Here is a 25,554-nt window from a genome sequence, read left to right on the forward strand (position 1 = left end):
CCCTAATGTATTAGTTATAACAATGTTTTTCACAAAACATACAATAATGTTTCGAAAAACAATGCCTTTGTCGTTGGCGCTTCGTAAAACTGTTAAGTATTTAATATATTCGTAACTTCAGTAAATATAGAGGCGTGATTAAATCGTGAACTCAGTTTTAATTATACATTTACTTGTACACAACGAAGATCATTAAATATAATCTGAATGTACATATAAAATCCAAACAGACTTCATAAAAAGGCTTGATACAACGTACCGATACGACAAATTGATGGAAGCCATCAATATTGGATTCTAAAAAAACCATGGACGATTTCTTCACGGGCCGTTTGTCCTTTCACGATATATATTATCCTTGACATAGGAACTGGCCTCCTTTATGTTTATGATCGCATCATACGAGAATGCGGTAAGAAAATTAGGATCAAGTTTAAACCACACACAGTGCGTTGCCTACGTAAAATTGGGGTTTATTATTGTATTGTATTTTATTACTAATAAAAGTCGAAATAAACCTGTATGAATATGAAAGGATCTCAAAAAAATAAGTACTTGGAATATTGTCCCTGAACTAGATTGTGATTTTAGGATTTCGGATAGGTACGATATAAAAATAAAATCATTTTTATTTACAAACCTTTAATGGATTAAAATTAACTATCTAATACATTTTCCTTTTATATCAAAGCAATACTATGAAAAACTTTTCATTTACTATAAATTTATACAAAACTAGACAATGTATTAAACTATACTTAATATTATAAAACTGAATAGTTTGTTTGTTTGGTTGAACGCTCTAATCTCATGAACGATTAGTCCGATTTGAAAAATTCTTTCAGTGTTAGAAGGATATAACAAGCTGAGAGAGCTCACGCTAAGACCAATACAAGCGGAGCCCAAACTGTTTCAAAATCAAGTTTTATCACTTTTGAGAGCTTCCGCTGCGTACGCTGCGGAAACGATTAAAGTTTTGCTAAAAATAATGTACGACAGATTTGTTCCCATTTAAAAGTTCTAAAAAAAGTCCGCGACATCTTAGGTCTATGTTTTAAGACTGGCTCACTATAACCCTTTTTATGATAACCAAATTTGTTCTAAAATAAGCATTATTTGTGAAGGTGTTTTTATAAAGATGATATTAATCCTTATCTAAATAAATACGTTATTCATTACAAGTGTTTAATATGAAAGAAGTTTGCCCTTTACATCATTTGATTTCAATGAGTATATTAAAAGATATCGCAGTTTTAAAATAACATCGCCGTAAAATAATGATCAAGCACGTAGAAATGATGTACAAGGCACTGGTCGGCCGGAGCGGCGGCACAGAATAAGAAGAATAACAAGAAACACCCAAATCACTTCAAGATAGACTTTGAAAATTATAGATTTTTCTCAATTTCTCAAGAATTTCGTCATCAAATCCTGATCCTGATGATTACAGGACCATTCGGGAAAAAAGAATTATCAGAATCAGGTCAAGCATTCTCGAGAAATCGGTGAACATATATAAGTCTAGATAAAAAAAATGGTAGTCGAATTGATAATCTCCTCTTTTGAAATAGATTTTGAATAGCTCCTTAACATTCCATTATTCAAAAATACTTTCACCTTCTACGTAAATGAAGTCGCGTGTAAAATTTATCGTCATCGCAAAGTAACCATTCCACGCGGACGAAGTCGCGGGTAAAACCTCTGGATCTGGTATAAAAAGCAAACAAGTCCGAACCCTAGTTATCGCGTCCGTTTATCTTCCACCGGATAAGATCGTTCTAAGCAGTGATATCGAGGCGCTGCTCGGTATGGGGAGCTCTGTAATTCTGGCGGGCGACCTAAATTGTAAACACATCAGGTGGAACTCACACACCACAACCCCGAATGGCAGGCGGCTTGACGCGTTAGTCGATGATCTCGCCTTCGATATCGTCGCTCCGCTAACCCCGACTCACTACCCGCTAAATATCGCGCATCGCCCGGATATACTCGACATAGCGTTATTAAAAAACGTAACTTTGCGCTTACACTCGATCGAAGTAGTTTCAGAGTTAGATTCAGACCACCGTCCCGTCGTTATGAAGCTCGGTCGCGCTCCCGATTCCGTTCCCGTCACGAGGACTGTGGTGGATTGGCACACGCTGGGCATCAGCCTGGCTGAATCTGATCCACCATCGCTCCCGTTTAACCCGGACTCTATCCCGCCTCCTCAGGATACCGCTGAAGCCATAGACATCTTAACGTCACACATCACCTCGACATTAGATAGGTCATCGAAACAAGTTGTAGCGGAGGACTTCCTTCACCGCTTCAAATTGTCCGACGATATTAGGGAACTCCTTAGAGCTAAGAACGCCTCGATACGCGCCTACGACAGGTATCCTACCGCGGAAAATCGTATTCGAATGCGTGCCCTACAACGCGACGTAAAGTCTCGCATCGCCGAAGTCCGAGATGCCAGATGGTCTGATTTCTTAGAAGGACTCGCGCCCTCCCAAAGGTCTTACTACCGCTTAGCTCGTACTCTCAAATCGGATACGGTAGTAACTATGCCCCCCCTCGTAGGCCCCTCAGGCCGACTCGCGGCGTTCGATGATGACGAAAAAGCAGAGCTGCTGGCCGATACATTGCAAACCCAGTGCACGCCCAGCACTCAATCCGTGGACCCTGTTCATGTAGAATTAGTAGACAATGAGGTAGAACGCAGAGCCTCCTTGCCACCATCGGATGCGTTACCACCCGTCACCCCGATAGAAGTTAAAGACTTGATCAAAGACCTACGTCCTCGCAAGGCTCCCGGTTCCGACTGTATATCTAACCGCGTTATTAAACTTCTACCCGTCCAACTCATCGTGATGTTGGCATCTATTTTCAATGAAGCTATGGCGAACTGTATCTTTCCCGCGGTGTGGAAAGAAGCGGACGTTATCGGCATACATAAACCCGGTAAACCAAAAAATCATCCGACGAGCTACCGCCCGATTAGCCTCCTCATGTCTCTAGGCAAACTGTATGAGCGTCTGCTCTATAAACGCCTCAGAGACTTCGTCTCATCCAAGGGCATTCTCATCGATGAACAATTCGGATTCCGTACAAATCACTCATGCGTTCAACAGGTGCACCGCCTCACGGAGCACATTCTTGTGGGGCTTAATCGACCAAAACCGTTATACACGGGAGCTCTCTTCTTCGACGTCGCAAAAGCGTTCGACAAAGTCTGGCACAATGGTTTGATTTTCAAACTATTCAACATGGGCGTGCCGGATAGTCTCGTGCTCATCATACGGGACTTCTTGTCGAACCGCTCTTTTCGATATCGAGTTGAGGGAACCCGCTCCTCCCCACGACCTCTCACAGCTGGAGTCCCGCAAGGCTCTGTCCTCTCACCCCTCCTATTTAGCTTATTCGTCAACGATATTCCCCGGTCGCCGCCGACCCATTTAGCTTTATTCGCCGACGACACGACTGTTTACTATTCTAGTAGAAATAAGTCCCTAATCGCGAAGAAGCTTCAGAGCGCAGCCCTAGCCCTAGGACAGTGGTTCCGAAAATGGCGCATAGACATCAACCCAGCGAAAAGTACTGCGGTGCTATTTCAGAGGGGAAGCTCCACACGGATTTCCTCCCGGATTAGGAGGAGGAATCTCACACCCCCGATTACTCTCTTTAGACAACCCATACCCTGGGCCAGGAAGGTCAAGTACCTGGGCGTTACCCTGGATGCATCGATGACATTCCGCCCGCATATAAAATCAGTCCGTGACCGTGCCGCGTTTATTCTCGGTAGACTCTACCCCATGATCTGTAAGCGGAGTAAAATGTCCCTTCGGAACAAGGTGACACTTTACAAAACTTGCATAAGGCCCGTCATGACTTACGCGAGTGTGGTGTTCGCTCACGCGGCCCGCACACACATAGACACCCTCCAATCCCTACAATCCCGCTTTTGCAGGTTAGCTGTCGGGGCTCCGTGGTTCGTGAGGAACGTTGACCTACACGACGACCTGGGCCTCGAATCAATTCGGAAATACATGAAGTCAGCGTCGGAACGATACTTCGATAAGGCTATGCGTCATGATAATCGCCTTATCGTTGCCGCCGCTGACTACTTCCCGAATCCTGATCATGCAGGAGCCAGTCACCGTCGACGCCCTAGACACGTCCTTACGGATCCATCAGATCCAATAACCTTTGCATTAGATGCCTTCAGCTCTAATACTAGGGGCAGGCTTAGGGACCCCGGTAACCCATGCATCAGCCCGCTGAGTTTCTCGCCGGATCTTCTCAGCGGGTCGCGATTCCGATCCGGTAGTAGATTCATTCGCGAAACAATTGCTCTTGAGTTGTTAGGTCTCCTTCGGAGGCGCTCGGGCAGTTGTTAGCAAATCCCACCCCTCTTGGCTGAGCCTTTGCTCGCCCACCTGTCCTGGTGAAACTGGAAAGGCCTTCGGGCTACCAGTAAACTTTCAATCATAAAAAAAAAAAAAAAAAAAAAAAAAAAACCCTAGTTATACGGAGATACGTTTTCTACGCAATATCGGATTGAGACTCACCTTAGGCAGGAAAATATATTATGTTTCAATAAATCGCAAAGCTTATTTCGTATCTGTTATTAAATAAAGTTAACCAGCGATGTTCAAGACTAAGTGGATTTTTCTTTTTTATGACTTACATCATAATTTGTAAACATTATTTTATTAATGTGGTTTAAGAGAATATTTTCCAATCCCGAAGATATCTTTATACGATATTGTAATTGTAAACATAACAACAACAGATTTATTTACCTTATTGATTATCCGTATGACTTAGTTACTAAATTTAATTAGAAAAGGTGCAAGTGTAAATAAATAATAGATTAAAAAAACTAAAAAACACGCTTTATATAAAATTCAATAAAAAAAAAGGTTTCATTAAAAATAGTGTAAAAAAAAAATTTTTATTGTAAAAAAGCGTGGGGTGCTTTTTAAGATAGTATAATAATTTTCTATTTTCAATTTAAATTTATTTTCTATTTTTTAGTTGAATTTTATATAAAGAGTATTTTTAGTTTTTAATCTATTATGTATTTTTCAGTTTTTAGTTAAATTTCAATTTTTCAATTTTTTTTTAATTTTTTTTTTATATGAAATTGTCATCTGTCCTCGATAAATCTACAAAGTTTGAATGAAATCTGGTCGTTTAAAGTGGGTCAAAATCGCGTCTAAAGGAGTCAGTTATAAACATACAAACATACATACAAGTGAAGCTAATATAAAGCGTGTAAAAATAGAGATCTGTTTTTTAGCTTACGCCACTGTTCGAAACCAATCTATGGGTTTTTGACTTTTTACCATGACAACACGGGTCGGGAATTGACGGTGCCTTCGCGACTTGACATCTGTCACTTCTGCTTGCTTCTCGAACGGGACGGTACCCTCATGTGTGACGATCTTCGCTACGGTTTTTCATCATCACTTTCTTCCTTACCCATCCACACTCTTAAGCCTTCTTCCCAAGTGATACGGCGTGATTCGACGAGGTTATAGGTTCCAGTGAGTGATAAGCTAATCTTTTAAATAAAATTCTCGTGTCACAATGCTAGTTACCATACTCCTCCGAAACGGTTTGACCGATTTTTATGAAATTTTATATGCATGTTCAGTAGGTCTGAGAATCGGCTATTTATTATCTATTTTTTATACCCCTAAGTGATAAGCGAACAGCCATCTTAGTTATTTTTTATTTCTAGTTATTTTCAATGGAGCCTATCTATTGGTATAAAAATATCGATATGAAGGAGAATAGTTGACAATTAGACCAATAATCGACTTTGTATTTACACAAGATTAGCTGTATCGCCGATCGGAGCTAACATCGCTTTGTCACAATAAATTTATTTTCATAAAATTCTATTAAATCTCTCACTCAAGCTTCCAGAAATAAAAAGTAATGTCAATGAAATATTTCGAGATAGCGTTTTAATTTTTCCTCTTTAACATTTCGAGATATTGTCCGTCTTACGAAATTAATTAATCCCGCCGACGATTCCTCGTTTTAATCTGCCGGTCCCAATTATAATAAAAGTTTTACGATATTCAAACTAAACTCGTTTTACTTTTGTAAAAATATGTAATTACCGATTATTTTTTTTCGTTATGCAAACGATGTTTAGAAAGCTTACTGTTATTGGAATCTATAGATGTCACCACGTAAATACCGCCACCCGCTTTGAGACTTGAATTCTTTGTTTCAACTGCAACATAATTACGCGAAGAACATTTTTTGCGGGTTTGATTTTTATTATACGATATTATAAGTTACTAGCTGTACCCGTCCGCTTCGCTGGACATTTAAATTTAACATTCTTATTTCTCACCCCCACAAAGATTCTCATCATTAACGCCCCTGCAACTGGTGTAGGGAGTTCAATACTCATATAAATATTAGCCTATCCATTAAGTACATGTATATTCTACATGGATACCAAGATTCAAGTCAATCGGATCCATGGTTCAGTAGTTATAACGGAACATCCGTAAAACCACTGTAGATTTATATATTAGTATAGATTTATTCATAGTGTAATTATATTAGTAACGACATTTTTAAGCATGCGTTAGGTATGTACATATTTCATAACAAAAATTGGTACCAGTCTGCGAGATATGAACACCGGCGTACCTGCATCGCTCTGTACCAGTATACCGGCGTCTCGTGCTTTAGCCATGGCGATCGCTACATTAAAGGCTCGAAGCCGGAATGGTGGTAGGACCTCTTGTGAGCCCGCACGGGTAGGTACCACCACCCCGCCTATTTCTGCCGTGAAGCAATAATGCGTTTAGATTTGAAGAGTGGGGTAGCCGTTGTAACTATACCCATACCTTAGAAGTTATATCTCAGGGTGGGTGACGCATTTACGTTGCAGATGTCTATAGGCTCCAGTAACCACGTAACACTAGATGGACTGTGAGTTCGTCCACCCATCTAAGCAATAAAAAAAAAAGGAATAAGACTTAATCTAGTTTACGGCGTCCAAAAAGCAGTGTATAGTTTGTATTATCAGTACATAAAAATTAGCATCTTATAAAGGGGGTGTATTATGCGACCACGAGTAGGAAAGAACAATTACCCTACCTGTTTTCCTTCCGCTTTACTCAAGTAGCCGTTACAAAATTAAGACTACTTGTCTGAAAGTCACTGGCGACATTCATATAATTAACGGCCGTCTGGTGTAGTGGTAAGTGACATGGTCACTACACAAGGGGGTCGCGGGTTCGAATCCCGCCAAGGGAAGATATGATATGATAAATATAAATGTATTTTCCGGTGTTATGGATGTATATTAAATATATGTATGTGTATAATAAAAATCTTACATTTATTTCGGTTATCTGGTACCTGTAACACAAGTTCTTTACGAACTTATCACGGGACCAGTTAACGTGACGTGATGGTTAGTAAATATTTATTTATTATTATTAAATTATTATATATCTATTTATTTCTGTCAGCTAAAATTATTTCTCATGTATTTTATCACTTTCAACTCGGTAACCTCTCACCACTCGTTTCAGATAAATTTACAAAATTTTATCATAATTACCATTGTTAATTTGATTGCAACATTAAAACACAATTTTAAGATATTCCTAGAGAGAACTGACAGGGTTAATCGATAAGACGATTTGTTATATTTCCGCCTCAAGGTACTTTATTTCTCGTCTTTCATTGCATTTTTATCGTCGAGATTAAAATCTCCGTTCGCACAATTGCTTTTCTCATTCCACGCTCTAGATTAAACAATGAAACTCATTAGATAGAAATTAAAAGTATATTGCAACAATGACTTTCTGATTAAACTTTGTACATTGTGAGCTCGAGAGCTTATTTCTTCTTAAAAGTTAAAAAAATATTATAAGAGTAAAATATAAGAGTGCTTATTTAAATTTTACAGAACAAATTACACTTTATGTACTTGCTTTCTCGCTGTGAAGATTCTAGAAGGCCCGTGGGTGTTGTACAAGGCGACTGTAGAAGGAGCAGTAGAGCTTGACCCCTCCTGGCTGAGCACATGCTCGTCCACCTATCCTGGTGAATCTGGAAAGGCCTACGAGCCACAAATACCTAATAATTCGTTCCAAAAAAAATGATAGAGTTTGGTGAGTGTTATAACTAATATACTTCTAACTACTGGTCCTAGGGTGAACTATAAGCCTGCGCTGGTAAGGTACCTCCATCGTGCTGATGTCTGCCACGAAGTAATGATGCCATCCGATATTAAAGGTGGGACAGCTGTGATACAATGTAACTGAGATTATGACTATATCTCGGGATGGGTTACAGTGTTCACGTTGTGATGTCCATGGGCTACAGTACTCAGTTTATTCCGAGTAAGCCGTAAGCTCGTTAATGCGTAAATAACATAAAAAAAGCTTTTTAATGGATTTTTATATTTTTATCTATGAACATTTAAACTTAAGACTTCCCTGGAAGATACTTGTTTTTTTTTTTGCAACTTTTCATATAAATTTAATCTTTACATATATTAAGTCAGAGTTATTGAAAGCAACCAAACTAGGTTTGAATAAGTAAATTTAAACTTGTATTAATCCCTAAAAAATGAGTATTTTACAATTAATTTTATCCCATTCATCTCTGATTATTGTGTAGTTACTTTTCTAAGCATCTACCTCCTCAACGTAATTTCCAATTCAATTAAATAATGCTCAATTAATCCGAAATCACCTTAGTATAAATAAGCTTTGTACAATAATCCAGTAGTTAGAGCATACACGCCAAACAACGAAATACGTGAACAGACTGCAGTAACGTCCAACTAGGGACCTGCCCGAAGTTGTGTCTCCGAGACATTCCTTGTTTGCTTCGATTATTGTTGCTATTTGGGAAAATTCTCCCACGATCAACTGTTTTTAAATAGAATTGTAATTTAATATTTTATCATTTATCAGGTTTTTTTTTTATTTATTGCTTGGATCGGTGGACGACCTCTCAGCCCACCTGGTGTTAAGTGGTTACTGGAGCCCATAGACATCTACAAAGTAAATGCGCCACCCACCTTGAGATGTAAGTTCTAAGGTCTCAAATAATAGTTACAACGGCTGCTCCACCCTTCAAACCGAAACGCATTACTGCTTCACGGCAGAAATAGGCAGGTGGGCTGTGAGCTCGTCCAATCATATAAGGAATTTAAAAAAGAACCTCCTTGCGTCGTATTCCTCATTGCTGACGGTCGTGACCACCCTTTCTTATCACCTTCGCACGCACATCTTTCTCCATCTATTCTTGTCTATGGTGTTGAGGGCGTTGTGAAATGTGGAATCAAGAGCAGAGCGGATCTGGTCGGTCCAACGTATTGGGCTGGGCCCCCGAGGTCTTCTCCCATCTACCTTACCGGTCACGATGAGCCTCTCGAGATTGCTACCATCCTTCCGTGCAAGGTGACCGAAGTATTCAAGGACTCTGCTAAGACACTCGGATGACACTTCAATAATTACCATCACTCATTGGCAATGTCAGGGCTAATGCCAAAAATATGACAGAAATAACAGTAAACATGGTAGTCCTATTCAGAAAACGGCACTAGAGAACTATAGACGAATTTTATGCAAACTATATTATGTAATTATATTGGACAACGATAAATAACACGACCAGTGTACAGCTTATCAGAGGCCTTGAATATAAATTGAGAGTCAACTTCAAGCATACAATAAAAACGAACAAAATACAATGTAAGCCAGGATTACTTTGTCCCGTTTATTGAAAATATGCTAATGTTTTGTACAATCAAATTTAAAGAAACACACAGCAACACTGGTTATGTATGTCGACCGTCGGTTTTTATCAAATTACAAAGAAGCAAAGTCACATTATTCATTTGGCAAAATACAGTTAAAAGAGACTTACTTTTAGGGAACTACATTCGGGACTTTTCGATTTAATCACACAGTAACACAGACTTAACTTCTCGAATACCTTTGAGAATTCACAGTACATACGTACGGTCCGTGAAAGTTTTTTTTTTTTGTTTTGTTCAAAGTGATTTCTCGAGCGTGTAACGTAAATTGTTTTCACGTTTCGGCTTGAGACACCGATTTGTGTTTGTTCTTCATGGTTATCCTCTGTCGAACGAGTCACAAATTCGTTATTAAGCCGTGACAGACGAGAAACAAATAGTAGCATTAATATAATACTTCGTGATAAGTTTTACCAATGTTGTAGGTACTGTTCAATTCGCTTCTGTCCGTGTTTATGTCAAACGCAGGACAAAATATACTTTTTATGACATTATCCGCTTCGGCAGAATTCCAGAGATCGCTGCACGTGTTTCGTTTGTGAGTAAATCGGTTTATCTGTTATGGTAGAAAAATATTCACTTGATTATGTTATATGCTGGATATTATATTGATTTTTTTTTTTATATATATTTAATTAAGTTCCTAATAATATGGGGAGAAAGTAGAAAGGGAAGACAAGTATTAGGAAATGCATCTGTAACACTAGTGTATCTGAGATTTCGAGCAATAATCATGAATAATTGTGATACTGTTCCAAATAAACAATCGGTCAGACACAAATCGGTCGGGGAGATGACATGAAGTTGACTTATTTTGGACTTTAATCAATTGGGATGGAACTAAATGATAAGAGATTAGATGGGATGAAATGAACTCTCAGTAAAATGATAGTTTTTTACTGAGACTTTTTTTAGAAACCCGTGAAACTACATTCAGCGGCTTTGTTTCATTTTCTCACTTTTTTGCATGTTCACAGTTGCAGCCGGAACAAATAATCAATTAACAAAATAAAACAATTCAAACAACCTCGCTCCTCGCGTTCCCGCCAAAAAGACCATGTGTAGGAATCGTAGAGAAGCTAAAAAAGAAAGTAAAAGTAGACAGTAATTTATGACTTCGCGGAGGTTTTAATATATTCTGCGAACGAGGTGCCACAAAACTAAAAAGAAAACGAGAAAAATACGTGCATCCAGATCCTCAAGTTTTGAAGCACTAGTTTACTCTAAAAAGGTTTAAGATTTTAAGCTACGATGGATGTTATTAGCAATCCACTTATATATATTCTTGTGTCCACAAAAAATACTCTTTTGTAATTATTATTTTTGTAAAACCTTTCGGAATTTTCGGATTTAGGATTGCGAAATCAGTCTCTGTTTTGTAAAAAATATTGTACATGTGCTAATTGTTATTATTTAACTATAAAGAACCAATATAGGAGTGTTTTTTTTTTTTATTAAAATCGTAGGATATGTTTTTAAAGTTTAGTCAAAAAACTCATTTGTGGTTACGAAAATGCATTAGAAAGTTTTCTTTTTTTCTCGAAAAACTACCGCTTGAGATTGCCACCGGATCTGAACTCGACCCACTAAGGAGATCCGACGAGTAGTCAACGGATTAATGTTATAGGCTTAAGGCATACCTGTGCTTTGATTTCTGCTACCAATACCTGTCAACATTATTGGGAAGGAGCTGTAGGAACATATCTAGGACGCTATTGGCCTTTGCTTAAGCAGGGCCGGTGAGGGGGGTAAATGGCGGCGACAATGATATGTGGGTTATCGTGTCGCGCTACCGATTCAGCTTTAATTTTTGCTTTCTAACGTTATTGAAACAACACAACGAAGCCTCAGCATTTTCCAAAAAGAACTGCTTATAAATACTGAAATTATAAATACCGATGCTTATCAAATTAGGCACAGCATTAGTACTCCAATTCCCAACACTATCATTGTCGAAAATCTAATTTCCAAATTTTATTTTGATGTCTGTCTATTCTTATATTAAAAAAAAAACAAATATAAATCCCTACGGTATTTACATCGTTCACAATTATCAGATAATAAAATGATAATAAAACTTTCAAGTCCAAAACAAATACTCTTAGGAGCGAGAAATTGAATTCTGTAACCTTATTAGCTGAAAGTCTGACAACTGCTCCAAGTTTCAGATAATCTCAGTTGCTACAGATAAATATGTTCTAGTAGTTCTTAATAATATTGTTATAGACAACAGTATTAATAGAGTGTTATTACTAACATATTGGGAATTGCTGGTGGTGGTAAACCCTTACAGTCAGATCCGATATTCCTGCCTATTTCTGCTGCAGACATGCGTTCTGATTTGAAAGGTGGGACAGGCGTTATGCAATCGATTTCGACTTATTGTCTGAAGGTAGTTTTACCATCTTCGGCCAGCGCGCCAATTAGCGGGTAGCCGTGTACCATTAGAATAAACGGTAGGCAGCCGCTTGATTCTGCCTCTAGCATTGCTGATATCCATGATCGACGGTAACTACTCACCATTAGGAGGGCCGTATGCTGGTCTGCCTACTAGAACAATAAAAAAAGTTCATAATAATATGTCAAGGTGAGTGCCGATATTCACTTTCAAACGTCTATGGGTCCGGTAATCACTTAACACCAAGTACACCATGCACTCGTTCGCCTATTTACGTAATAAAATGTATTGCTGTGTAACGATAGTATTATTGTCATCATCGCCAGACTAGTAATTGGGTTCGTAAATTTTTAAGAAATTTTCCGTGACCAAAAAAAGTTTATAGCCTGTGTTCAAGTGTCAAAAGCTACCACCTGTCAACTGTCAACGGCATCATCATCGAGTCAGAGATGTTAACAACACAACATCCGCTTCCTACGGCTGAATCAACAATCGTTTCCAAAACGCATCGCTGCAGATCACATCCACTGACTACATTGGAGGCCTTACATTGACTAAAGTTTTAATAACAAGTTGTTCCCTGCAACTAACGACAATTAACGGTATGTCGGTATTTTTTTGTAAAATGTCTGTCTGTCTGTATAATTTAGCGAGACGTATAGATGCCGTTAGTTAGAATACGTATGAAAGTTCAAAAACGATGTAATCTGTACCTTCGTGTAACATCCCATAACAATTTGCGTAAAATGTTATGACTATCGAACTCCATCTCTTAAGCGATTCCAATATTATGTATATGCTTATATTAAAGGTATGTATGTTATGTATAAATAAAATATTGAAAAGCGAAGATTTCAGATTTTCCGAAGTGAAATTACCTTCAGTATACAGTCTTGTTACGTACGCTATTTGTCTATATCTATACTTCTATACTAATATTATAAAGAGGAAAGATTTGTTTGTTTGTTTGTTTCGAATAGGCTCCGAAACTACTGGACCGATTTGAAAAATTCTTTTTCCATTAGAAGCCGACATTGTCCCTGATGAATATAGGCTACTTTTTTTTTAAAAAAAATTATTTTATTTTTTTGGTTTCATGTGTGTTTTAATGTTTCCGAAGCGAAGCGAGGGCGGGTCGCTAGTCACAAATAAAACGCTCTTAATATTTTGAAACGAAATTAGTGTTATATTGATTTATATAAGCTGCAACGGGAAACGCTCTAACAGTCTAGCAACGTGGCGTCCTGTATTTGCGGGATTTGAAACGCGATTTGTTATTGAGGTCATGCGGATTTTGATTTCGCGATATTGCCATATTAATTGTTAACAATAGAATAAGTGCTAAGAACATGAACAGCTACTCAAGTAAATTTTTAAGCTCAATAATAAACAATAAATTACAAAAACACTTCGTAAAGTACACCACAATATTCTATATAATATAATAATACCTACGGAATACGAGGTGCCAGGGCGGAAACGGCCGAGTCCTGTTCGCACGATACCGTTGCCCCCTGGGTTATGAAATATGCCATCAAACTCACAAACACCGAATGCAAACAGCATTTAAATAATTTCTGAATATCATCACGAAATAAGCAGTCCAGTGACAAAAAAAGCAATAAATCGTAGGTAGATTTTGTGTTCTAATAAACAGACAAATCTCATGACGTGCGAACACTAAACAATCTATATATATAAAAATGAATTGCTGTTCGTTAGTCTCGCTAAAACTCGAGAACGGCTGAACCGATTTGGCTAATTTTGGTCTTGAATTATTTGTGGAAGTCCAGAGAAGGTTTAAAAGGTAGATAAATATGAAAATGCTTGGAATTAAATAAAAATAACAATTTTGTTTTTCTTTTCATGTGTCCCCCGTCGGACGGATTCCTTTGTTTGTTTTAAGTTTATTTTATACAAAAGTTTAGGCATTTTATTTATCGATTGAGGCACTACGAAGTCTGCCGGGTCAGCTAGTCGTGTAATAATATCTAACCCGCAAATTTTAATTTGCGTAATTACTGGTGGTAGGACCTCTTGTGATTCCGCGCGGGTAGGTTACTCCGCCTATTTCTGCCGTGAAGCAGTAATGCGTTTCGGTTTGAAGGGTGGGACAGCCGTTGTAACTACACTGAGACCTTAGAACTTATATCTCAAGGTGGGTGGTGCATTTAGGTCGTTGATGTCTATGGGCTCCAGTAACCACTTAACACCAGGTGGGCTGTGAGCTCGTCCACCTAAGCAATAAAAATAAAACAACTTTATCGCGTCTGACCAAAGTTGATCGAAAGAAATTGAATTACAAAGTAATAATAGGAAACGACTTACAATACAATTGACTGTACAGCTTGTTATGTTTCTCGTAAAAGGCGAGAGAAAAAAAAAAAACGCTATAGAAATCTTTTGTACATCAACCGTCTCTCTACCTTCATACATAGTAACATAATAACACTAAAAGCGGGATGCTTGTGAATTGAATCATCTACGTATTATACTACTAAAGAGAACCTCTGTTGTATTTTTTATATGAAAGTGAGTCGGATTTTTAATGACCGTTCAAACTTACATAGTATAAGAATGAAGAAAATAAATTTTGTTTTCATCAAAGACGTTTTAATTAGGTTTGTCTAGTTATAGTAAATAGATCTCTGAACTTGAACGACCTATGAGATAAATATATTACATATAATTTATTACAAAAATTGTATTTGTCTTTCAAATCACCTCTCTATCCATCCATAATCGAATAAAGCTGTCCAAACATTTGGTCATAAAATATTGATAGAAGTTCCATGGAATCATTTTGTTTAACCTGGCGAAAAAATAATTCAGCATAGATAAGTACATCGTATATACATCAGGTACACTTAACGCAGGTCCCATGGGCTGCTACATACGCGGGGGTCGTCGTATCCCCTTACGGGCCACGGAGCGGGCCTCGGGGCGAACCCCACTATCCGGACGAGAACTGTACCAGTTGCACTACTCATCGACATGATATATAATATTTAATATTGCAGGTCTTCTATTGAAGGGATGGATGGCGCCCGGGAGCAAACTCCTCCTGGCATTGGGCTGCATAGTCGTATATGCATAAAACAACAGCCAGCCCTAACAGAGGAGCCTGCCACTGGCTCCATATCGAGGCCCCAACTCTACAGACTAGAGGAGTGGTCTCGGCACCTTTACTGACTCTCTTCTATACCGGGCTCCCCTGAAGGAGAAGACCGGGTTGGGGAGGGATCAGGCACTCTCCAGAGGGGGGGGGAGTTAGCCACCCACGGGGGCAGGAAGAAAATGGGTCCCCTGAGGGGGGATACCCGTCCGGGTGTCCCACACCCGGAGGGGTATCCCCCTACGATCGACGTTGAGTCGTCGACAACTCAGTCCCACGGAGGCACTCATTGTGAGCACTCCCGCATCACTCCAGTTGGACTGACCATAGACGGGGGATCCAGGAGCTCTCTCGGCAAAGCCTTACCATCAGGCGGTCTGGCGTGTAAGGTAACTATGTTGTGGAGGTGCTCGTGGGGTCCACCGTTAGCCCGCTTGTACATGGCACGAGCTAGCCCCCGGTTGTGCTCCTCGAGCGACTCCACTCCCAAATCCCCTGACTTCGGCTCCGACTATAGTGCAAAGAGAAAGGTTTTGCTGAAACTGTAACCTCGCCTACACAGTTGGCGGGAAGAGGTGGTACCAGGCTGCAGCTGCGTAAGTGATACGGGAACGAACATAGCGAACTTAGTCCAGACCGGCAACCTGGAGGCCAACACCAGCCGGAGGATAGACCTTGCAAAGCGAGCTACCGCCAACGCCCTGTTGGCGTGGGAGCCTAGTCCAGAACGGCAACCTGGAGGCCAACACCAGCCGGAGGATATATCTTGCAAAGCGATCTATTGGCGTGGGCGGTCATTCTCAATATCCGGTCGATGTCGACCCCCAGATAGCCGATGCTGGATCTAAACTCGATATCCAGACTGCGGAGACTCTTGTGCGGACCGGACCAAAGAGGATCGCCTTAGTCTTACCCACGTTGACCGCGACCCTCTACCGGTCCAGCCATTGGGGGAGAACATCTAAAAACCTCTGCATCCTCGATATAGCGATGGGCTATTACAACGTATAACGATAAAGCGGTGGGCATACCTAAGGACCCCATTTGTAAGATGACAGAACGACCGGTATCCAATCGTAGCAGCAGTAGAAGCCCCATAGACGGCGACTCATATGACCCTAAGCTACTACCTCAGCCCTTTGCTACGGATATTTTCTCCTGTGTTCCGGAAATCTAAACTTAAGAGATAAAAACAGGTACCTAAATAACCAGAACACCTGTACCTAAATATTATAATTTCGACCTAAAATCGGACCCTGGTGCGGGGGTCCCAAACTGAAGTAATGAAATGATCATAAAAAGGACTAAATTTTTATTGCTCCAGATCAATGTCCAACTTATACCGTATTTTTTGGTACGCCGTTATCATAAGCATAAATAATAATGTGGATTCCTCTACCCTTCTTGATAATACATAAGGTATGGTCTGCACTCCCTTATATTATCTTTTGACATTTATAAGAACACGTGAGTCAAGTTATATTTCTAACCTAGTTTGATATTATCAGGTAGTAAGTAGGTCTCAAAGGTACTAAGTTTGCAACAGTTTATAATTTTACTTTCGTAAAACTGCAACTTAGACTCTTCTCTACGAAGCTTCGTCGGTAATCTAATCTTTGAAAGTTTTTCTGCTTACACATTAAGTCTGCATTATAAACTTGATATTAATGATCACATTAAGCACTAAAATATTAACATCGGACCTGCTTTGCTGCATACTAACAAACAGTAATGTCAGTAAAACCTTTTTTTTTTATTTCCCTTGTAGGCAGACGAGCATACGGCCCACCTGATGGTGAGTGGTTACCGTCGCCCATGGACTTCAGCAATGCCAGGGGCAGAGCCAAGCCGCTGCTTACCGCTTAATACTATCCACAAGCCTCGTTTGAAGAAGGACATGTCATAGCGCTCGGGAAACACCGTGGAGGGGAACTCATTCCATAGCCGGAAGTATCGGAGTTTCAAACATTGCTTGTTGTCGTTTAAAACGGTGTTTTCATAACTGGCGATCAAATGAAGTCCTCAACAAACAAATCCTGCGACTCGTCTGAGCTCGCAGATTGGCCCGCCCTTCCTAGTGAAGCTGGAAAGCCTTCCATCCTATTACATAGCTCTTAATTCAATTGAAGGCACTTCAGTTTAATTACTGACGTTGCCCGACAAAAAAATCTTAGTTTCTAACTGCCACTCGTGCCATTAATTCCAATCCTGATTTACCAATTCATGGAGTACCCAAGGCGGGTGACGTCAGGTAAGGGTTCGATCGTAAAACTGTAGGCCAAATCAAACTACACATGGAAATACGTGCGGCCGCATTTAGTGGGATAAGGGCAAGAAAAAGAAAACATCTTACTAAAAAAACAAATTGAAAAAATCTATACTAAGTAACAGTAAGCGAGTAGTTTTTGAAATTTAGAATAAAACACATATGATTTTTAAAAGATTTGTTATAAAAAAATCACTCCTACGGCTGCCCCACCCTTCATACCGAAACGCATTAATGCTTCACGGCAAAAATAGGCAGGGTGGTGGTACCTACCCGCACGGACTCACGAGAGGTCCTACCACCAGTAATTACGCAAATTATAATTTTGCGGGTTTCATTTTTATTACACGATGTTATTCCTTCACCGTGGAAGTCAATCATAAACATTTGTTGAGTACGTATTTCATTCGCAAAATTGGTACCCACCTGAGTTTCGAACACCAGTGCATCGCTCGACACGAATGCACGGGACGTCTTATCTTTCAGGACACGACGACAAAGAACTCATTATAAAAAAAACTAAAGGGATTTGATCGTTTATTGAAACCTTGCCAAGCTTTGAACTAACTATTGATCAAGCCTTGAACTAACTATTACTAATAAAAACGGATGATGAAAGATTAAAATTAAGTAGTAATATTATAGTCTGTAGGCAATAGATTGGAGAGTTTGTCCTCATGTTGATCTCAAGGTGCTTAATGGAATTTACGTTGCTATGTCAATGACCTACACAGTAACTGCTTAATATCTGGTGATGAGGGAACTCTTAGCTGACTTATAGCGGACTCAGCTCGCGGAGGATGGACTTACGATATTACTTATCTTTAAGATAATAGTGGTGCTGGAGACGCTTGCTAAGGATAAAATGGACTGCTCACCGCACCAATGTGCCCATCCTGGGAGAGCTCCAGATCAAACGAAGGCTTTCGTCGATTGTGCAATTTCCAATCCTCAATATGTTTGGAAAAATCATCCGTGATGAAAGCTCATTGGAACGATTGATGGTTCACCCAAGAAAACGTTCATGCTGTGCGTAAGCTGATTGAGGAAGATCGACATGTGACATACCGCGAAATTCAGGCAACTTTAGATATTGGCATGGGTCAAATACAAATAATCTTGCATGAACAATTAGGTGTAAAAAAGTTGTTTTCCTGATGGATACCGCATTCGCTCTGTGAAGAGCAAAAAGCGGCTCGCGTTACTTGGTGCGTCAGAACTCTCGAAAGATTCCACGTAGGATCTGCGTGGAATCTTTCGAATACTACAAAATCTTTAATTTCATCTCCTACCGTCGCCGAATCATTACTGCAAGATCATGTTGATAAATGCAGTGTTAACTTTAAGTTCACAAATATTGATATAAAGGACATAATTGATAATTTCAAGCTCATTAATATTAAGAAAACTGGTGATTTATGGGGAATTTCTATTAAGGTTATAAAATCCATTATTGATATAATCGCACCTTACCTTGCTACAATATTTAATGACTGTATTGATGGTGGTGTGTTTCCTGATCTAATGAAATATAGTAAAATAATACCTTTATTTAAATCTGGTAGTACTTTTGACCCCTCTAACTTTAGGCCCATTTCAGTACTACCTACATTGAGTAAAATTTTTGAAAAAATTATTTTGGAACAACTTTTGAACCACTTCAATTCCAATAACCTGCTTCATAACAAACAATATGGATTCACTAGAGGTCGGTCAACTATTGATGCAGGTGTAGATCTCATTAAAAATATTTTTCAGGCTTGGGAGGAGTCGCATAATGCCCTTGGGGTTTTCTGCGACTTATCTAAAGCTTTTGATTGTGTTGAGCATAATACATTGTTGAGGAAATTACACCATTATGGTATTAGGGGCGTTTCATTAGAACTTATTAAATCTTATTTATCCGGAAGAATCCAAAAGGTAGACGTTAAAGGAACGAGATCTTCCGGTGTGTTCCTCAGGGTTCCATATTGGGTCCCTTCCTATTTCTTGTATATATCAATGATTTACCTAAGTTTATTGAAACCCGTCACGAGGTCGTATTATTCGCTGATGATACATCATTATTGTTTAAAATTAAACGACATTTGGAAGATTATGACGATGTGAATGATGCAATCTCGCGCGTGGTACATTGGTTTAGTGTTAATAATCTGTTATTAAATAACAAAAAAACAAAATGTATAAAATTTACCACACCTAATGTTAGACAAATAGACACTAATATTACTGTAAGTGGAGAGACACTGGAGCTTGTGGATTCGACAGTTTTTCTTGGTATAACAGTTGATTCCAAGCTGCAGTGGGGTCCTCACATATGCAAGTTAGCGAGTAGACTTAGTTCTGCAGCGTTTGCGGTAAAAAAAATACGAACGTATACTAATGAAGATACGGCACGCCTGGTTTATTTTAGTTATTTTCATGATGATGATTCATCCGACCAATTTCGGCCATGGCGACCACTTTGACTCCTATCCGTCGATTTGGCGCTCGTGCGCTCGAAGATGGCTTATATAGCCTATCTTCGCGGCAAAACTCCTTGCGCATTGAGGGCACGTAAGCACGCCGTTCTCATAATTATAGGTTATGGCAGCAGGTGGGCGGGCCTTCAACTGGTCGCATTTGTAATCAAGGTCAGCTTTACGCTGACCCTCAAACTTGCGTACTTTGCTGTTCACTCTATAGTGTTATGTCCTATGGCATTTTGCTATGGGGCAATGCTGCCGATGTCGAAACGATTTTCATCCTGCAGAAGAGGGCTATTCGTGCTATTTATAATATGCACCCGAGGAAATCCTTGAGGGACAAGTTTAAGGAAATCAAAATCCTAACTTTAGCGTCCCAATACATTTTTGAAAATTTATTGTACATGCGTAAAAACATTGAAGAATTCCCCAGAGTCTGCGATTTGCACAATGTGAACACTAGGAACAAACATAGGCTTGCGTTGCCGGCGGCTCGAATTAAGAAAATAAGCAACTCTTTTAGGGGGCTGGGTGTACAGCTTTTCAACAAGATCCCACTAAACGTTCAAGTACTACCTGTTCATAGATTTAAGAAAACTGTTAAGGAACGTTTGTGCAACAAGGCATATTATAAAGTTAAGGATTATTTACTAGATGGCACTACGTGGGAATGAAGCGCTCGCTCCTGGCCTTTTCATTTTTCATTATTATTATTATTATTTTAATTGTAATTTGTTTTTTCTTTTATTGTAAATATTTTTATTTATTTAAAAAAAGAAAATATTTGAGAAAAAACAAAAAAAAAAGCCCGCTGACTTTGTTTCGCCGGTTCTTCTCAGGACTGTGGCTTTTTTTGGAACCGGTGGTAGAGTTAACATTGTTATTAAATTTGTATTTTGACATTCAACAAGTGTGTCATACTGACATCTCAGTTGAAATAAATGATTTTGAATTTGAATTTGAATTTTGATCCTCAAATGCTGTATACAACATTGTATCAGGTGACGAATCCTGGATATACGCGTACGAACCCGAAACAAAAACCAGTCACGAGTTTGGGTGTTCGAAAATGAGTTAAAGCCAACAAAAATTGTTCGTTCACGGAGTGTTGCAAAAAAAAATGGTGGCCACGTTTGTCTCCAAAACTGGCCATGTTCCGACTATTCCTCTTGAGGGACAAAGAACGGTTAATGCAGAATGGTATGCTAGCATTTGTTTGCCACAGGTCGTTTCTGAACTCCGTAAAGAGAACTGCAACCGCCGCATCATCCTCCATCACGACAATGCGAGTTCTCACACCGCGCACAGAACAAAAGAGTTTTTAGAGCAAGAAAACATAGAATTATTAGACCATCCGCCGTACAGCCCTGACCTAAGCCCTAATGATTTCTATACTTTCCCTAAAATAAAGAATAAATTGCGTGGACAGAGATTTTCATCACCTGAAGAAGCTGTGGACGCCTACAAAACGGCCATTTTGGAGACCCCAACTTCCGAATGGAATGGTTGCTTCAATGATTGGTTCCATCGTATGGAAAAATGTGTCAAATTTCGCGGAGAATACTTCGAAAAGCAATAAATACATTTTTAAATAGTAATGTTGTGTCACTTCGTTAATTCCCGAAATTTTCAGTGCCGCCCTCGTAAAGTTTGAAAAATCAGTCATTTGTTTATTTAGTATCAGTATTATTATTAGATTAATATTTTGTTTTCACTAAATTTGTATATTTTTCGTTAATATGCACAAGATACGACAACGAGTAATTATAGAATACGAGTTCCTACTATTTCAAAATTTTACGCCAAATCAGTAGACATAATTGTTTATTATACTTCTCTTTAATGATCCGCGCTTTCACAGAAAGCACGTCATGGAACTTCAAGCATTAATTCACGTTATGAACACCGTTAATTGGAATGTTGTTTTTAGTTTATCAAGTCGCGGAAGAGTCGGTTACATTCCGTCCAGCAAGCACACACTGAACCAAAGTAAATTGCTTTTAACAACTTTTAATTGGAATCTTACGAGACGAACTTTTCCAATCTGCCTTTGTAAGTCGTGAAGCTTCAAAAACTGAGATTAAAACCTGTTATTAAGCGATGTTTATTTATAGGGAACACATAATTTATTTATGAATCTAATGTTTCACTTCGCTGGAAACTCGGAGGCTTTGTACTTTGCTCATGAAATAAACAAAAACTGTGTGCCTTCAGATTATCCCTTTTAATATTAAAGTAATGTCAAACAAAGGTAGAGGTTTTATTTGGTAGGAAACCGAGAGTACCTTAGTAAAAATAAAATCTTGAACTTGAACGGCAAGCGAAAGTTTTGAAGTAATTTTCTCTTACTGTTTTTATTAGCAAATAAAGTATTTTTTATCGATTTATTAACCTTTGAGAGCGAAATAAATAATAACAATAATTATTATTATACTTCCGGTTAATTTTCTTTTTATTTTTTTATTTAATAATATTTAACACAGTATTTAAATTGCAATACATACAATTGCATTTTTTTTTTATTTCGGGTAATACAATAACCGTGAGTGAAATACATACACTTTATTTACACTCTCATCTTTCAAGTTATTTCTTATACTTCGCCCGAAGGCTTTAAGGCGAAGTACAGTAAGCTTACTTAAACTCTTAGGATATTTTGAAACCGTTCAGAATATAAAATACAACCTCCTTTTTCATGAACAAAATTAAATTCCTAACAAATATTTCTCGTTCAACGTTTAAGAATCCAAGAATTCTTCGCAAAACGTTTTGCATATCAGCGCAGGCTTAAGGCACGCAACGCATTCTGAGATGCGAACATTATAACTAAGCGTGCTATACAATTTAAGAATATACTGGCTTTTAATATAAGAACCGCTCGGAAAGCCAAAAACTCAATACTAATTCACAATTCACAGATTCTTTAAAATTAAAACACATTTTTATTTCTTTGACTTGTATCGATCCAATCCAATCCAAAATTCACAACGTTGGATTGAAATCGCTAAATTAGCATACTTCATTCATGTATAAAAATTTGTAGAGCTATGAAAATACTACAATTTTATTATCGTGATTCCCACAAGATCCCCGACAGTTCCCGGGTAAGGTAGGTAGGATTCCGCGCTCAACACTATAACCAGACGCGCAGCACTCCCCAAGTACGACGTAGAGGCGATCGTAGACGACTCTACGCCGGCCGTCTTGGTACGGTAGCTTGTCAGACCGCTCCAGGTGGTGCCGCTGGTATACCGAAATACCCCGCTGGACCAAAACTATCCTGCCGGGTCAAAGCGCGATACACCTCTAACTGGTCGCTTTTTTCAGGGCAGAAACTGCTGTCAAGCAACCCGCTACTGGGTAAATAGCGCGCCGCGCGACCTGATCCTCTCATGTCGCCCCGTAACCTTCACCGGGAGGACAACCCGTAAGCCCTTCTCCGGGTCTAGACATCCTACCATCAGTATGATGTTGGAAAGTTGTAAATCGCATTAGCCCCATTCTGGTTTTCACGAAACTTATTCTAATATTTGCAGCTACCGTCATAATATGAATAACATATTTCAGATGATTTCATTCCATCACAATACGCCGTGTTAAACAATGGATGTACTATATAAAATTTTAATTTCATAGTTTTTTTTTTTACTTAACCGTCTATCGTTAAGTTCAATAAAGGTTCCATATTACTATCATATCACTGGCATATCCGATTATATTTCAAATTACAAATACTTTTGCAGCTTCGAAATGATTTCAGTCAAACTTAATAAGCATGTTTCTTCAGTGCTGCTTTCGAGATAAGAAATGATTTATTGTCTTTAAAATTAATTGAAAAGAAGGTTGGTTTTCAATTACATCTTTATAAGTTAAACTACAGAAATACATGTATTATATCTAATATATTAATACATGGTTTTCTAGATGAACAATTTTGTTTCAAATCCGTTTCCCTCCCCAGTGCAAGGTGCTTAAAACCAAGCACGCACAAATACAGTACACAGCCAACTCTCCTGGACGTCTCGCTACTGAATAGCTGATTAAGCTATGCTCTCAATATGAATTGAGCACCCAATGAGTTGCAGATAATTAGTAAATAAGCCAAAATTCACTTCATTCCAGCTCATTCAAGCTACCATTAATTCTTTATAAATGTTTTGTTATAAGAATTAGTCTGTAAGATGACTGCAACAGATAAACAATTCATTGTTAAACGTAATGATAATTTTATGCCTACATCACACGCACCGGAGGGACTTCGGTTCCCTCTGTATTTTGTACCGCATGTTCCATGGGGAGTGCTCTGAGGAATTGTTCGAGATGATATCAACGTCTCGTTTTTACCATCGCACCGCTCGCCACCGGAGTAGAGTTCATCCATACTACCTGGAGCCACTGCGGTCATCCACAGTGCGTTTCCAGATATCTTTTTTGCCACGTACCATCCGGCTATGGAATGAGCTCCCCTCCACGGTATTTCCCGAGCGCTATGACATGTCCTTCTTCAAACGAGGCTTGTGGAGAGTATTAAGCGGTAGGCAGCGGCTTGGCTCTGCCCTTGGTATTGCTGAAGTCCATGGGCGACGGTAACCACTCACCATCAGGTGGGCCGTATGCTCGTCTGCCTACAAAGGCAATAAAAAAAATAAAAAAAAGTTGCAATAGTATTTGATTTCCACGCGCTCATTCAACATTTTCAAAACTCATTAATACAGTCCAGAGATACTAAAAGCTGAATTCTCTTTCAAGGATTCTCCATATAAGTTGCCTCTGCGTCCGCATTGCACAATTACATCGGCGGGAATACACAATGTTGTTACGGGCTTGACGATTTTGAAGTATCAATCGAAAGTCCAGTAATAGTCCTTGTTCGGTTCCACTGAATGGGTATGCAGTAATTGAATATCAGAATCTGTGACAATCGAAAACATTTAACGTAAAATACGTACAGTTTTAAAACCTGTGTTCACAGCTACTTTCGTAATGACGGAAAAGCGTGTGACAAAAATGAAATCTGAAAAAAATAAACAGTTAACTTTAAAACAGATTTGCTATAACTAAGTAATACCCACTTAATCATGCCACAGCTAAAGACATCAAATACGAAGTGGACCTGTCATTAAATCTAAAGGAATAAAAATATTTCATATGTCTAGCGACAGATATAGTCCCCAGAATGAAAGCAATGATTTCACCAGTATACGTAACTTCCACAGGTTTATTATCAAGATGTGGCAATCACTTACCAAGGCTTGTGCTGTCGAGCACAGTTGACATTCTGACCAGTTGCAAATTTAACTAGGTCTCCAAAGCTCCAAGCCATTATATCTTGACACGCTGTTCGTTACTATGAAAACTGGAATCTGGAAATTGAAAATGACAATCGCGAGATTAAACAAAAATGTTTTTAATACTTCGAGAATATCTAACTATTTTAGATATAGGATGAGTAAACAATTTCCCGGTCCATCTGGGGCTATGTGGTACCATTATACCCATAGGGATCACTCA

At 38.9% G+C, this 25,554-nt stretch overlaps 1 long non-coding RNA gene across 1 annotated transcript; it reads left to right on the plus strand.

Annotated features, from left to right (window-relative positions):
• Positions 1-12,574: 12,574 nt before the first annotated feature.
• Positions 12,575-23,674, plus strand: LOC134199817 (uncharacterized). The gene is made up of 2 exons (XR_009974456.1): positions 12,575-12,799; positions 23,371-23,674. It is a non-coding gene; the product is annotated as an uncharacterized LOC134199817 (long non-coding RNA).
• Positions 23,675-25,554: the final 1,880 nt, after the last annotated feature.

The sequence above is a fragment of the Bombyx mori genome, chromosome 12 (assembly GCF_030269925.1).
Source record: "Bombyx mori chromosome 12, ASM3026992v2".
Taxonomy (NCBI): domain Eukaryota; kingdom Metazoa; phylum Arthropoda; class Insecta; order Lepidoptera; family Bombycidae; genus Bombyx; species Bombyx mori.